Here is a 15,164-nt window from a genome sequence, read left to right as displayed (position 1 = left end):
TATTTCCTAACCTATTCATTGAAAGTGCAGGGTAGGGGAGGAAGCTAGATGGCTCAGTGGATTGAGAGCCAGGCCTAGAGATTTGAGATCCTAGGTTCAAATCTGGCCTTAGACACTTTCTAGCTGCATGGCCCTGGGCAAGTCACTTAACCCCCATTGCCTAGCCCTTAACACTTCTACCTTCTGACCAATACATAGTATTGATTCTAAGATAGACAGTGAGGATTTTGGTGGGTTTTTTACGTGCATGCAATGGGGATATGATTAGGGATGTAGACTCTAAATGATGACTCTATTTGTAATCTATGATCACTCTACTGCAAATATTAATAATATGGAGATAGATCTTGATCAATGATGCATGTAAAACCCAGTGGGATTGCTCATTGGCTACAGGAGGGGGGTGGGAGGAGGGGAGGGAAAGAACATGAATCATGTAACCACGGCAAAATATTCAAAATTAATTAATTAATTAAATGAACTTAATTTGAAAAATAAATTTTTTAAGTGCATGGCACAAAGGCAGCTAGGTGGTGCAGAGGATAGAATGCTGGACCTGGAGTCAGGAAGACTCATCTTCCTATGTTCAAATCCAACCTCAGACGCTTACTAGCTATGGGACCTTGGGAAGGAAGGAAGGAAGGAAGGAAGGAAGGAAGGAAGGAAGGAAGGAAGGAAGGAAGGAAGGAAGGAAGGAAGGTAGAAAGGAGAGAAGGAAGGAAGGAAATAGGACCCCCCCATACTGAATTTCAATGGGGACTCAAAGATCAACAGATCATATGACTTGATAAAGGTTTGAGAAAACCTGTCCTACTGATATGCAATCATAAGATCTAGAATTGGTAGGAATATTAGCAGTGACCTAGTCCAACCTCTTCAATTTTAGAAAAAGAAACTGAGACATAAGAACAATGATTTCCCCAAAGAGAAGTACATAGTAAATAGGGTAGCGGTATTTGGACCTAGTTCATCTGATTCTACATTCAGAGCTCTTTCAACTACATAACCAATTTTTCTTGAGTCAAAGTCCAGACCTGGCAGGTCCTCCACACTCTGATGGAAGGATCTGTATAACTGAAATTCTTTCATGCAGACTGTCCCCTGTGTCTAGAATGTTCTTCCTCATCCCAGACGTTTGGATTCCCCAGCCTCCTTCAAGACTCACCCCTAGCAGCGGATAGGTGGGTCAGTGGATAGAGGGTCAGTCCTGAAGTTGGAAGGACCTAGCTTCAAATCTGACATCAAACACTTCTTAACTGTATGACTCTGGCTAAGTCATTAACTTTGCCTAGCTCTTGCCCTTCTTTTTTAGAGTTGTTTTTTTTTTTTTTAATGAAAATAAGGTTTTGGGGTTTTTGTTTTGTTTTTGAAGAAAGCTCAAATCTGACCACCTGCAAAAAGCTTTTTCCCTGTTCCTCTCTCAACCCCATCACAATGTTTTCCTTCAAAGATTAACTTCCATTTACATTATGGTTATCTTAAAAGAATAGTTATCTGGATGTTGCTGCCCCTTTCCCATTAAAACATGAGTTCCTTAGGGTGTTTCAGTCATGTCTGACTCTTCTTGACCCCACTTGGAGTTTTCTTGGCAAAGATCATTTCCGTCTCCAGCTTATTTGACAGATGAGGAAACTGAGGCAATTAAGATGAAGTGACTTTTCCAGGGACACACACAGTAAGTGTCTAAGGACAGATTTAAACTCATAATCTCAAGCCATCCACTGTGCCATCTTATTGCCTCATTTTTAGAATAAGAATAATTTTTTTGCTTTTCTTAATATTTCTAACTCTTAGCTCATAAATGTTTGTTGACTGACTAAATAATTCTGAAAATTTTAATCCACAAAAAGCACTGAGTTTAAGTCTCAAGTGGGCCAATTACAGCTGAATCCCCAAGTAAGATAACTAACCTTTCTGAGACTTTCTTTTGGGAACTGGGGGCCAATAGTGTATGCAGCTAGGTGAGGCAGTGGATAGAGTGCCCAACCTGGAGATAGGAAGTCCCATCTTCCTGAGTTCAAATCTGGCCTCAGATACTTATTAGCTATATGAACCCAGTCAGGACACTAAACCCTGTTTGCCTCAGTTTCCTCATCTTTAAAAGGAGCTTAAGAAGGAGATGGAAAACCACTATCTTTGCCAAGAAAACCTCAAATGTGATCACCAAGAGTCAAACATGACTGAAACAACTCAATCACAAAAAAACTCACTGGACTATGGTGAAAAAAGTTCTATAAAGCACTATACAGATTTTAACCATTATATTGTATGAACTATGCCTGCAGGAACACTAAATACTAAAATAATATGATTCTATGTAAAATATGACAGAGACTTTTTTTTTCCACATAGCCTATCAGTCCATAAGCATTTACTAAGCACCTAATATATGCCAAACACTGTGCTAAGTGCTGGGCATACAAAGAAAGGCAAAAAGAGACTGCCTGCTCTCAAGGAGCTTCCTTTTACTGGGAGAGATAATATGCAAACAACTCTATCAAAAAAAGATATGTACAGGATTAACTCTCCAACAAACAGAAAACACTAGAAGGAAAGGGAATCAAGGAAAGATTGCTGCAGAAGAGAGGATCTGAGCTGAGATTTCAAGGAAGTTAAGAGGCAGCGAAGAAGAGGGAGAATGTACCCGGCATGGAGGAAAGCCATCAAGGATGCCTAGAGTCAGTAGATGGAATGCTGTGTGAGGAAGAAGGCCAATATCACCAAATCACAGAGAACATGGATGAGAGAAGACTAAAAAACAAAGAGAAGGCCAGGTTATGAAGAGCCTTGAATGCTCAACAGAGGATTTTCCATTTGATCTAAGGAGATAGAGAACCATGGGAGTTTTTTGAATAGGGTGTGACTTGAGTAGACTTGCATCTTTTAAGATCAAATTGACCTTCTGGAAGATCAAACTGGCAGCAGAGTAGAGGAATAGACAGAAGTGAGAAGAGAGTTGAGACAACGAGAGCAACCACAAGGTTATCCTGCATCCATAGAAGTCCCTGGGAATCTCTATGTGTTGTCTCACTTTGTGTGCTCCTTGACAGAGAGAACTGTCTCTCCCTTCCCTTTTTTTAATTTATATGCCCAGCATTTAACACATTTACTTAAGATACAAGCTATAAGTTTTGCACATAGGAAGTGCTAAATAAATTAACTTTTATTCATTCGCTTATTCAGTTCTTCCATTCCATGCACAGGAAACTGGTTCCTTCCACTCCAGTTTTGTCTCTGTGCCCTAGGACCAAAGCGAAGCTGTCCGAAAGGGGATGTATGGGCTTGACATCCCTCCGCTGGAGGTCACAGAGGACAATCTATTTCCTAGAACACCCCAGCCCAGAAGCCCTGCAGAAGCATAAGTCTTGGGGGAAGCTGCATGGGGGTCAGAGGTTTGGGAGGGGGAGCAGGGTTGCTAGAGAATAGCAGCAACCATAAGGACTTTTGCAAATCAATGAGATTGGGAAGAAACAAATGGCTGGGAGCGGCAGCCAGCAGAACTGGTAACAGATGGACCCATCAAATATGGAAACCGGTTGGGCACCAACGGCCTTAAAAAAAAGAGAGAGAGAGAGCTGGTAAGAACTGGGCCTGGCGTGGGATGAAGGCAGAGTGTGCTGAACAAGACAGAGCCAGTGACATATCCATGGCCCCGGACTAGCAATGAGCTGATAGAAGCAGCTGATGGGGCTAATGACAGGAGGTAATGATGATGAAAAGCACTTAGCTATGGGCCTTCAAGTGGCTGTTGTATCTGCTTGAAAGGCCTCAATGCCACCGAACAAAGCAATTAGCCAGGCCAGGCGACAGCCAGCCCCTCCTCCTCCCGCCTCCCTTTTCCCACCTTTCCAGACCTTGGATCCATTCAACCCTTTGTCTCTCCTGCCCAGAATGCGCCAACTGGGACCCAGCAAACAAAACTGCACCAGCTGGATGCCTCGCCTGTAACTTCTGTCTCCCCGATCAGCTAGTCTGGTGTCAAGCTTGGAGGGGCAGAGAGGCCTTTCTCCAACAGAGCCCTTTCATTCTGTCATCAGATCTAGAGCTGGGAGAGACCCCAGAGCTCACCCACTACAATCCCCTCATTTTACAGTCGAGGAAATAGTGGCAGAGGTGCCTTGCCACTCTTCCTAGAGTTCTTAACCTTTTTTCTTGGCACTGACCCCTTAGGTTGTCCATGAAGGGGTCCACAGATCCCTTTGCAGAAAAAAAATGTTTTAAACCCTTACCTTCTCTCTTAGAATCAGTACTGTCTGATTATAATCAATATCAAAGCATATCAGTAAACTATTGGTTCTAAGGCAGAAGAGCAGTAAGGGCTAGGCAATGGGAGTTAAGTGACTTGCCCAGGATCACACCTCTCATCTCTTGTGATCCACTGAGCCGCTTAGCTACCTCTACAAATAATTTTTTATGCATAGAATAAAATATGTAGTCTTACAAAGGAAACCAATAATGTTGAAATACATTTATTTTTTAAAATGCAATAAAGCTGGAAGGGATAGGGAGAGGGGAGGGAAAGAACATGAATCTTGTGACCATGGGAAAATATTCTAAATGAATTAATTAAATAAAGTTTTCCAAATAAAAAAAAATGTAATAAAGTTTGTAGACCTCCAGTTAAGAAACCCTTTTTTACTTTGCTATTAATACCAATGCAATGATCCAGGACAATTCTGAGGGACTTACAAGAAAGAATAATATCCACGTCTAGAAGAATCCCTGTCTTAAGAGCAGCAGGGTGGACCAGTGGATAGAGCTCCAGAACTAGAGTCAGGAAGATCTGGGCTCAAAGCCGACCTCAGACACTTCCTAGCTGTGTAACCCTGGGCAAATCACTTAACCTCATTAGAGTAAGACAGAAAGTAAGAGTTTAAAAAAAAAAAAGAATTCTTTCCTTAGATACATTGGTGTTTGTCACTGGCTCTTTCCAATTAAAAGATACCTACCAGACTTAAAAACAAGAACAATTGTGACATAAGTAAGAACATTGTATTTGAAATCAGAGGAAACCCAGATTTTTACCCATCTCTGCCATTTCTTAGTGGTATGACCTTGATCAAGTCTGGGCATCAACTTGTTCATCTATTTAATGAAAGGGTAGGACTCCTAGATCTCGGAGGTGCCCTCCTGCTCTAACATTCAATAATTCTATTCATAGTCAGACATGAACATTTAAAAAGGTGCTTGAATTTGGGGGTGTTCTGCTTCAAGATGGATAAAAGAAGAACCTGCGTAAGGGGAGCATCAGAGACTTGGATTCTTGTCCCAGCTTTGTCCCTCTAGCCTGCCAGTTGATGACATTAGGCAGGTCGTCTCACCTTTCCGGTGTCTGCTTCTTCTAGAAAATAGGTTTAATGATGATCTTTTCTTCCTATCTCACAGAACTGACTACAGGATCAAATAAGATAATACGTGTGAAACTGCTTTGAAAAAAAATGTATATCAAGATGCAAATCCAGGGTATGAAACTCCCCCACATCAAAAACTCCCCTAATCCCTGCTTCTTTGATCCTACCCAAGCACTCATTTTCTATATTTTTATAAAAATCTCAGGCTAAAACTGCCTATAATGGTCCTCATAGTTGGACTAAATAACCTAAGTGATATTGCTTCAGAATGCCAGAAAACTCACCCCCCAGCCCCATCCCCACCAACAGTCCCCTGGGGCCTTTTAGCCTGGAAAAGACATGACTTGGGTGTGTGAGAAGGGCTGGGGGAGGGGGGATGAGAGCTGTCTTCATGTAATTGAAGGCTGTCATCGAGAAGAGGGGTTAGACTTGTTCTGATTGGCCCCACAGGGCAGAACTAGGAACAATGGATGAAAGTTACAGAGGCTGATTTTACCTTTATGGGAAGAAAATATTCCTAAAAGTGAAGTTGTTCTTGCCTCCAGGTTCCCCCTTATTGGAAATTTTCAAGCTGAGCCTAGATAACCACCCACCATCTTTATCATTTAGGGGATCCTTGTTCAGGTACAGGTTGGAATCTCCAGATTCAGAATTCTCTTCCAACTCACATTCTTTGATGCTGGGGTCCCCTTAAATATCTCCGCCCATCTGTAGGTGACTTAAAGTTCAAGAAAGGGGTTTCCTTCCTTTGGCTTAATAATATCATTCAGAGCTTAAAATGTTGAGGAAAATTCATGGAGAAAACGTGTTAAGCTGTTATCATCTCTTTACACTTTAGTATGAATGAATTGTTATTGTTAAACCATGTCCAACCTCTTCATCATCCTGTATGAGGTTTTCTTGGCAAATGCATTGGAGTGGTTTTATATTTCTCCACAGTAGACTAAGGCAAACAGAGGTTAAGTGCTTTGCCTAGGATCACACAGCTAAGTGAGTGTGTGAGGCCAAATTTGAATTCAGGACCTCCTGATTCCAGGCCCAGTACTCTGTCTATTGAGCCATCTAGCTGCCTCATGAATGAATGAATTACAGAGCTTTAAATGAAAGTAGATTTTTATAGGAGAAAGCAAGAAGCTAATATGTGTTCTTCACAAGAACCCTATGAGGTATGGAGTACAAGAATTATCTCTATTTTATAGACAAGGGAACTGAGGCACGGAGAAATTAAATGATTTGCCTATCTAACTTTGTCTGTGAGTGCTGGAGTTAAGTTTTGAACCCAAGTTGTTCTTTGTTTCTTTAGCCCCCTTCCTAGTTCTAACCACCAGGCATACCACCTAAGGCTTGTCCTTGGGCCAGTCAAAGGTCCCCCATGTCTACCTATTCCCAATCTCACAGTTGCCTGTGAAGGAGGGACCTAGGGCTCCCCTGAAATACATATTTTCCCAAGAATCATTCCTTTTCCAACTGGGATCTCCCCAAATTGGGTGTCAAGTCCCAACAAGTAACCCAAATCTATTCAACATTTTGTTGTTCTTTTGTAGACAAAGGGTAGTTGTGAATTAAATGGGGGACATAATTGTCCTATTTTAAAGTGACTACCTATAGGTTCATAGACTCCCCAGCTTTGCTCACTTACAAAAATAATGGAGCCTGGATGGTTAAGCACAGTTTAGTCTAATATATCTGATAATACTCCACCCAGGTGCACAATTCAGGTTGTATTACACCTGACCACCAAGAGAAAACAGGGATGTGCCAGTTCCCCACCATATTCCTCTCCAAATAAAAGAGAACTCCTCTGTTGAGGGTTGGGTATTTTCAAACCTGGGATGTCCCCAAACACAACAGAGGTATTGTTTTCTCTTTCTCTGCCCTCCATATGTTAAAAGCATCTATTTAAATGTGTCTGCAATGGAAGGCACCCAACATGCTGTCATTAATTTAAGGAAATAAAATTGCACCATATGAAGGGTTATCATAAGGAAGATGGTGACCAGCTGTTCTCCATCTCAGCTATAAGAGAGCATGAGGAAGTGGGAGGAAATTGAAGTTGAATAGCTTAGAGTTTGACAGGAGAATGGACTTCCAGACAGTGAAGACACAGTAAAATAGCTGAGTCAGGAGACCCGGCATGTCCAAAAGAGGCCTAGAATCCAGGTGAACCCCCAGGGAAAATGGTGACATAAGGACAGGTTGCCATTTCTGGGTTCTTGCTATATTTATCCTTTAAGAGTTCCTTTTCCTTCTTGATCTAACCTCATTCTTCTTACAGTTTTCTCTATCCATTTCCCCACACCCCCTTTCAAAATCTACTCTCAGATTCTTCAGATCACAGATTTAAAATTGAAGGGGATTTTAGGGTCCACCTAGTCCAATCCCCTTATTTTGCATTCGAGCAAAGCCAAGGCCAGAGTGGTAAATGATGACTTACTTACCCAAGCTTACCCAGTGAGTTAGAAAATAGCAGAGCCAAGATTTCAACCTAGGAGTGCTAATTCCAAATCTAACACTCTTCCCACTTACCATATTGCATCATTGCATTCACACCAGGGCATGACCATTTGTTCACTCTCCAAACCAAAGAAGGTCTCTCTTATTTTCGGTTAACTAATCTAAAGGCAGCTGATGACAACAGCCTCTAACAAGCTTTGTCATTTCCTGGGTCCTGGAAATGGCCACCATATGAATTCCTGGGACAGAATGAAAGGACAGAAACACCAAAGTCCCTTACAAAACTCAAGCCTTCTTAAGGGACAACTTGACAGGCGTTTTAACTAGATCCTTCCCAGATCCCACCAAAATTACAGGCTGGAAAGAAGACTTGTGTTTCATGGGATTGGAGACTGTTTTTGCGCCTGTCCATTAGTGAACAGAGAGAAGGAAACATTTTCAAGAATTTGATGCCAAACATTTTCCACTAAAGGGTTTTTACTCAAATACTTGCCAAATAATCAGGAAAATGGTCATTTCATCATTAATTATTTTATTTTACTTTTCTAAGAGAAAATATACCACAGGCTTACGTAGAGCTGATTTTAAGCACTGCCACTTTGGAAATTACATGCATGATTTAGCATCTTCCCTGCCTTAACCCACTTCTCTGGGCAGTTGGTGGGGGATTTTTTCCTCTTTCTCTCTTAACTTAATTGAGTCAGGCTCTCACTTTTCTCTTGCTCAGACATTGATGAAGATTCACAGCATCCAACTCCCTAGCAGCTCCCCCCTTCTTCTTACTTCAAAGGTAATCCATCAGCCTGCATTGAGGTGTCCTGGCTGGGGGGTGTGAAGGGTGGCTTTATTTTCTGAGAAAAAAAATCTTTATACTGCTGGTCTAGTTAGAGGATGGGGCTTGGGAAATAGAAGCTGATAAATTTGATTATTCCACATACTCTTATTACCTCACAGTTTATGATTCAAGGGAATAGAACAGTTCCATTGGGACCTTCATTCTGAATGTGCAGTCACTGCTTTTAGAGAGACTAGTGGTTAGAATGCTAGATTTGGATTTGAAGTCTGGAAAACTTGGATTCAAATCCTTTCTCGTATACTTATTGGCTGTGTGACTATAAATAAGCTGTTTAAACTCTCTGAGCCACAAGTAACTCTCTAAAAGTTATTAAGTTAGAGATGAGTTGCAAATGATGTTCACATTGATGATGTCACACTTAACATATTTATAGTTCTGGTATTAGGTAGTGTAAAAATTAAAATTAATTAAAAATTTAAGGTACAAGATTTCGAATTACACAGTAGTCCGTAGCCCAAATCATTTGCAACCTAGCCAGGTCCTACTTCTTCTACTTTACGTATTATCTAAATCCTACTCGTCAGTCGAGACTCAACTCAAGTCTCACCTCTTTGAGGAATCCTTCCCACCTACCTCAGTCCACATTGACTTTGCCCTTCTCCAAATTCCTCTGGTTTCCTCATTGAGAGTCCTGGACCACATAATGAAATACTTATTTGACTTTCTAATTACTTCATGTGTGTTGGACATCTTCCCAACTAAATTCTAAATTCCTTTAGGTCAAGGATCCAATCTTATACTTCTTCTTATACTTGATATGGGATGCTCAGGGAGGACCAGCAGCTCTGATGTAAGAGTTTTCTGAGTTCTTTTCAGGGTTGCCCAATCACCTTTGGGGTCCACCTTTCACCCAGCTCTCAAGCTCTAGCATGTGCACCAGCCACACGCTGGTAAAACTGTCTCAGCAGACAGGCTAAACCAAATTGTGGGTAATTAACAGGCCTCAACTCTGTCAATAAGTTAAGGAGATACCCCTAACCCCTACACCAAGCATACAAAGACTTCCCCTAGCAGAAAGGGTAGATGGAAGCAATTGAAATGTCTTCCAATGGCCATGGAAGCCACTGAAGCAGATAATGGGGAGTGCTTAGAGCTTGGTCAACCATCAAAGATGGCATGGTTGTCCACTGTACCCTAAGCCATCACCAGTCATCTTGACTTTTGTCTTTCCATTGGGCTTGGATGACTGTGGAAGAGATAGGGAAGCTGATGACTTTGTGCCACTCACTTAAATCCAATTCACTAGCCAGTGAAGACATCTTTGATGAAGTCATTGGTCCTCTTTGAAAATGAAAGACAAACAACATTAATAATCAATCAGTCAGTCAACAATTAATGAGAATTTAAGTGTCTACTAATGGGCCAGGCATTGTGCTAAATATTTAAGAAATTTATATTTATACATAAATACATACATAAACACATTTATGTTTATACATAAATACATAAATACATAAAAAATTCATATATGTTTACAGAGAATATAAAATGAATTCAAAGTAATTTGGGAAGAGAAAGCACTAGTGACTAAGAAGATTAGGAAGGACTTTACGGGAAAAGGAAAGGGAAACCTGGAACTGAATTTTCATGGAAATTGGGGAAACTAAGAGGTGGAGATAAAGAGAAAGAAGATTTTAAGCAGCTGGACCATATATGGGAGATATATTGTCATGTGCGAGGGACAGCAAGTAGTCTAATATGATATGGTGACAGAGAAGTAGAGAATAATGGGGCACAAATGCAAGTCTGCTTACTCCTCGCTTGCCAAGAGCTACCAAAGGGAAAAAGAAGAGACAGATATTTATTTTGTATTTATGTTTGGAAAAGATACTACCAGGAGAAGTTCCCCTGAATTGAATTAATATGGCATTTTTTATAGTTTAAAAAAAAGGAGAAGATATAGAGAGTAGAGAGTCTGGAATTTCAGGAAAATCATGTGTGTTATGTCTACTCGCCCTGTGTGGCAATTTTATTACCATCAGCACACCAATGTCTAAAATAGAAGTTACAGACTAGGGGAGAAAGCTCTCCTAGATGTCCCCACTGCCCAATCTCATTATCCCATGTGCATACTTTCCTCTGTACTTATGCCCATAATGACTCTTCATCCCCTTCTCCACCAATAGAAATCATCTTCATCCTTAGAAGCTCTGCCTAAGTCCCACCTCCTCCATGAAGTCCTTCCTGACTATACTCATCCTCACTAATCTTTCTTTCCTTTTCTCTTAGAGGATCAATAATCATCTTGCCCATACCTGCCCTGTGTCACTCTCTACTATCTTCTCTATCTTGCCATCCTAAGGATCCAGAGCTATAACTATGATGTGGTAGGTAGTGTTTTCCAGATGCCTATACTTAGGGTATCCACTCCCTAGAGGGAAAGGAGAGAATGCTTCTTTTCTAGAATGGAAAAATATGGGCTCTCCTCCATGTTCTGCCTCCCAAGGTCCTGCCCCTACCATATAATACTTCGTCCCCTCAGATATTAAGAGATAATGTCTGATGTCGGACACTCAACTGCACTGTCATCAGCACTACTGCTTCTCCTCCATGAGCTAATTTTTATCCAGGTTGAAACCAAAATCCCAGATATTCCACTCCTAGAAAGTCTATAAATATCAATGTATAAGGGCACAATATATTCTTATTTGGGGCCTAATATAAGAATACCCAATTAGTACCCAAATATGTTGATTCAATTAAATTCAAAGAACATTTATTTCTTAAAAAGCTACTGTGAACTAAGTATGCTAGACTCTTGATGGATATAGGCTTAAATAAAACATGGTCTCCTGCCTAACTGCATGGGGCTTCTGGTCTAGGATACATACAAAAATAAACATCCACAAAATTACTTCATCTGAGCATTCAAAACAGAAATGTCCCAAATAAAGACAACATGAATTGAGTTGTTGATGGGCTACTTACAGGATTTTTGCACCATAATCCCATTCAACTTTTTTTCTCAGGAAGAGAGTGAAGAGTATGGAATCTGGGAGCAGACACTCTAAGCACCCTCTGCCCATGGCTTAAGGGGTTTCACAAGTCCTTGAGACTGTGCATCTTCCAGAGAACAGAGAAATAAAAAGTCTGTGCCATTACTTATTACTATCCAATCCCTTTCCAAACACTATAGCCTTCCGGCCCATTTTCTCTTTCCCATCTCCTTTTGAACCTTGGCTTAAAACTCTGAGACCTCTTGTTTCTGAGCTTGATTTTTTTTTTTTTTTACAGTTCTTGTCTCCTGGCTTTGGGAGGTATCAAGGACCAGAACACCAGGGGCTGGGATCCAAACATGGTCCCCAGGGTCCATCGGCACTGTCATGGGCACAGAAAATTAAAAAGATAAATTGCCCAAGTAAGTTAGCAATACACATGGGTCAGAGGGTAACCTGGCACTCAGAGGTGCACAGACCCAACTTACGAATTTGCCTGCTAGTTTCCCAAGGTGTGCCCAATCTTTGCAGAGGGCATCGGTAACTCTGAAAGCACTTTGCTAGATGTGAAACAAGGCAATCAGAGATGAAGGAGACATTTTAATTACTAGGCTTGGCCGCTTCCAAAGGGGCCCAAGTTTCAAGTGAATGTGAAGTCTCAATTACTCTGAAAGGGAACAAGTCACCTGGCATTGTGAGGCTGATGACTGGGAAGTCTGAGGCAGGGAGAATGGGATGCCAAAGGGAAAACAATGGAAGCCAGAAGCCGAATGACAGGAAATTCATAAGGCATGAGGGAAAAAATGCAATAGATACATAATATGCAAGAGTGCAGGATGAGCCCTTATCTCAAGGGAGAACAGAGTATAAATTTGCAGGCAAATTAATCCCATTAGCAATTTTAAAAATTCCCTGTTCTCTCCTTAGAAATGCATCTGAATTATTTTTTTTTTCTGCTTCAAGCATCTCATGAACTTTTTACCTTTCAATCTTGCCTGAACCATCATCCTGGATTTTCCCACCAAGAGACACCTGGAGATGGTAATTTCCAGTGGCCTAGGTGTTAGTTCAACTTCATAGGCAAATTCAAAACATTTCTGAGCCAAGTACGCCCCTTAGCTACCCCCCTACACCTCCATACCTCAGTAGTACAGCAAGGAGATAAGAGAATCAGAGACCCAAAGGTGAGGCTTAGATTTGTTTGTTTTTAGGAATATACATGATGATGAAGATGTTAGAATAATAGAGTGGATACCATACTAGACTCAAGCCACCCAACTTTCTCCAACCTCTTTTTCTTCAGAGCTAATCTCACATGGATGTAAAGAAATGCAAATAGGATGTTAGTATATGTAAAATGGGACAATTACATGGCTCAATGGATAGAGAACTAGGCCCAGAGATAAAAGGTCCTGGGTTCAAATCTGCCCTCAGATACTCCCTAGCTGTGTGATCCAGGGTAAATCACTTAATCCCCATTGCTTGGCCCTTACTACTTGTCTGCCTTGGAACCAATATTCAGTATCAATTCTAAGACAAAAGGTAAGAGTTTAAATGTATAATTGTATATAGTGCTTTGCAAATCTTAAAGCAATATACAAATATCAGATATGAAGATGATGATAAAAAAGGAAATCTTATGCAGATGACAAACAACTAAAAAACTTAAATAATGTGTTGCTCTTGTCTCCATTTTACAAAATACATTATTCATTTTTCATATGCGAAAAAAACAAGTGATGTCATGAATTTTTTTTAAAGCTCTATCTCTTATGCATTCTATGGCACTGTAAACTAGTCACTAGTGTCCATAATGACCTTTGGGCCCAAAAAGCTGCTAAAGTGCCCTCAGAATCATCAAAAAAGTTTTCAGTTGCATTCAATATAGTTTTAGTGTCAGTTGCATTTTCTTATACTTCAATTTTTTTTGAAATATAGTCATGATAGGTCTGCTAACTCTTTGAAAATCAAAATATGACCCCTTCCCAAAACATTTTGGATCAATGGGAGTCCACAATAATGACAAAAATACCATGATTTTCATAAAAATTTTTGAATTTTTCTCAGTACTTTTAGCTCTATTGTCTCATTTTTTTTAAACCTCCTGCCCACTCTGAAAGTTAGGCAAGGAAGGAATGATTATCTTCATATTACAAATGGGGAGACAAGATACAACCTGATGGAAGAGTCTTTTAGTATTTTGTGATCTTTCAAGATTCTCTAAAGTGATTTTGTTTTAATTTTTGCACAGCGATTTCTTCAGTCATGTTTCTTACAACCTTCACACACACACTCTGAGCATCCTAGAGGATGCTAGGACCACCCCAAAGGAAATTAGGACTCTAGCCCTGGACTCCTCCCTCCCATACCCATTCCCATAAGGGAGCCTTTTGTCTTATCCTACTAGAAACCAAGACTCCACACTTTTTTTTTTATAGTTTCCTCAACTCACCCCCTTGCCTCTTGCCTTTCTGTAGTCATTATTTATTATCTTCCTCCATTAGAGGGGAAGCTCCTTGAGGACAGGGACTGTCTTATTTGCCTAAATTTTTACTTTCAGTTCTCAGAGCAATGCCAAGCAAATTTTAAGTACTTATAAATGCTATCTATGTATGTATTATGTAAGTCTCTATCATGAAGTTCAGTCATAGAAAGTATTTTATTCCTACTAATTTACTGCCACCCAATAGAAGTAAAACAGAAGCTTAGAGAGGTTAAACTATGCGCCACGGTCACATAGCTAATTAGTAACAGAGACAGGACTAGAACCTAAGTCTTCTGATGCTTCCTCCAGGATTCTTTCTAGTAGGTTACACAACATGATTTCTTTCAAGCTTTGCCTAATGTCTAAAGGAATTTGCACGACTAAGTTAACTACAGTTTTCTCAGTAATATTTGGTGTTTAGCCGAAGTTCCCCTGACATGTTCTGCTCTCAAATTGTGGGTTATATTTTGGTTCTTTAGAAACCCACAGTGTGACCCCTAGCTAGAGGTGTCTTTGTTGGGGAGGGAGTGAACTTTCTCCTCTGAATACCTCTTCTCCCCCGCTTTTAAGAGCCCCAGAAGCTGAGATCAGTTGGGGGAGTATTCAAAGGACTGCTGCTCTTTTCCTGCTGGAGACAGGAAGATCCATGCTCTCTTAGATAGAATTGGTCCCCCTCCAGGCAGGGAAAAGGCCTCACTGTCTCTGGAAGTCTGGAGCATCATGGGAAAGGAACTGACAGCTGAATAGGAAAGGACACAATAGGTCACAAAAAAGGATTGGGCTGAGCTCCTAAGAAATTGGTCTGTTGTTAATGAGCGGAACCATCCTCATGCCATAGCCTGGGATAAGGATGAAGTACCTTTCAGCTCCAATGCATTGTCTCTGTTTCCCAAAGCAAAAAGCTGCTCACAAATACTGTGTCCTAGAATTATGGGCTGAAAAGGCTGTCCAGAGGTCAAAGAGGCCAGTCCTCCACCTCTAGGGCCCCTAACAGCCCAGATGGAAGTGGGGATTTAGCCTATTCCAAAAAAAAAAAAAAACACAGAAGAGATAGCGCACCATGCTACAATTACTCATTACAT

The sequence above is a fragment of the Gracilinanus agilis genome, chromosome 4 (assembly GCF_016433145.1).
Source record: "Gracilinanus agilis isolate LMUSP501 chromosome 4, AgileGrace, whole genome shotgun sequence".
NCBI lineage: Eukaryota > Metazoa > Chordata > Mammalia > Didelphimorphia > Didelphidae > Gracilinanus > Gracilinanus agilis.
This window is presented reverse-complemented; position numbering follows the sequence as displayed.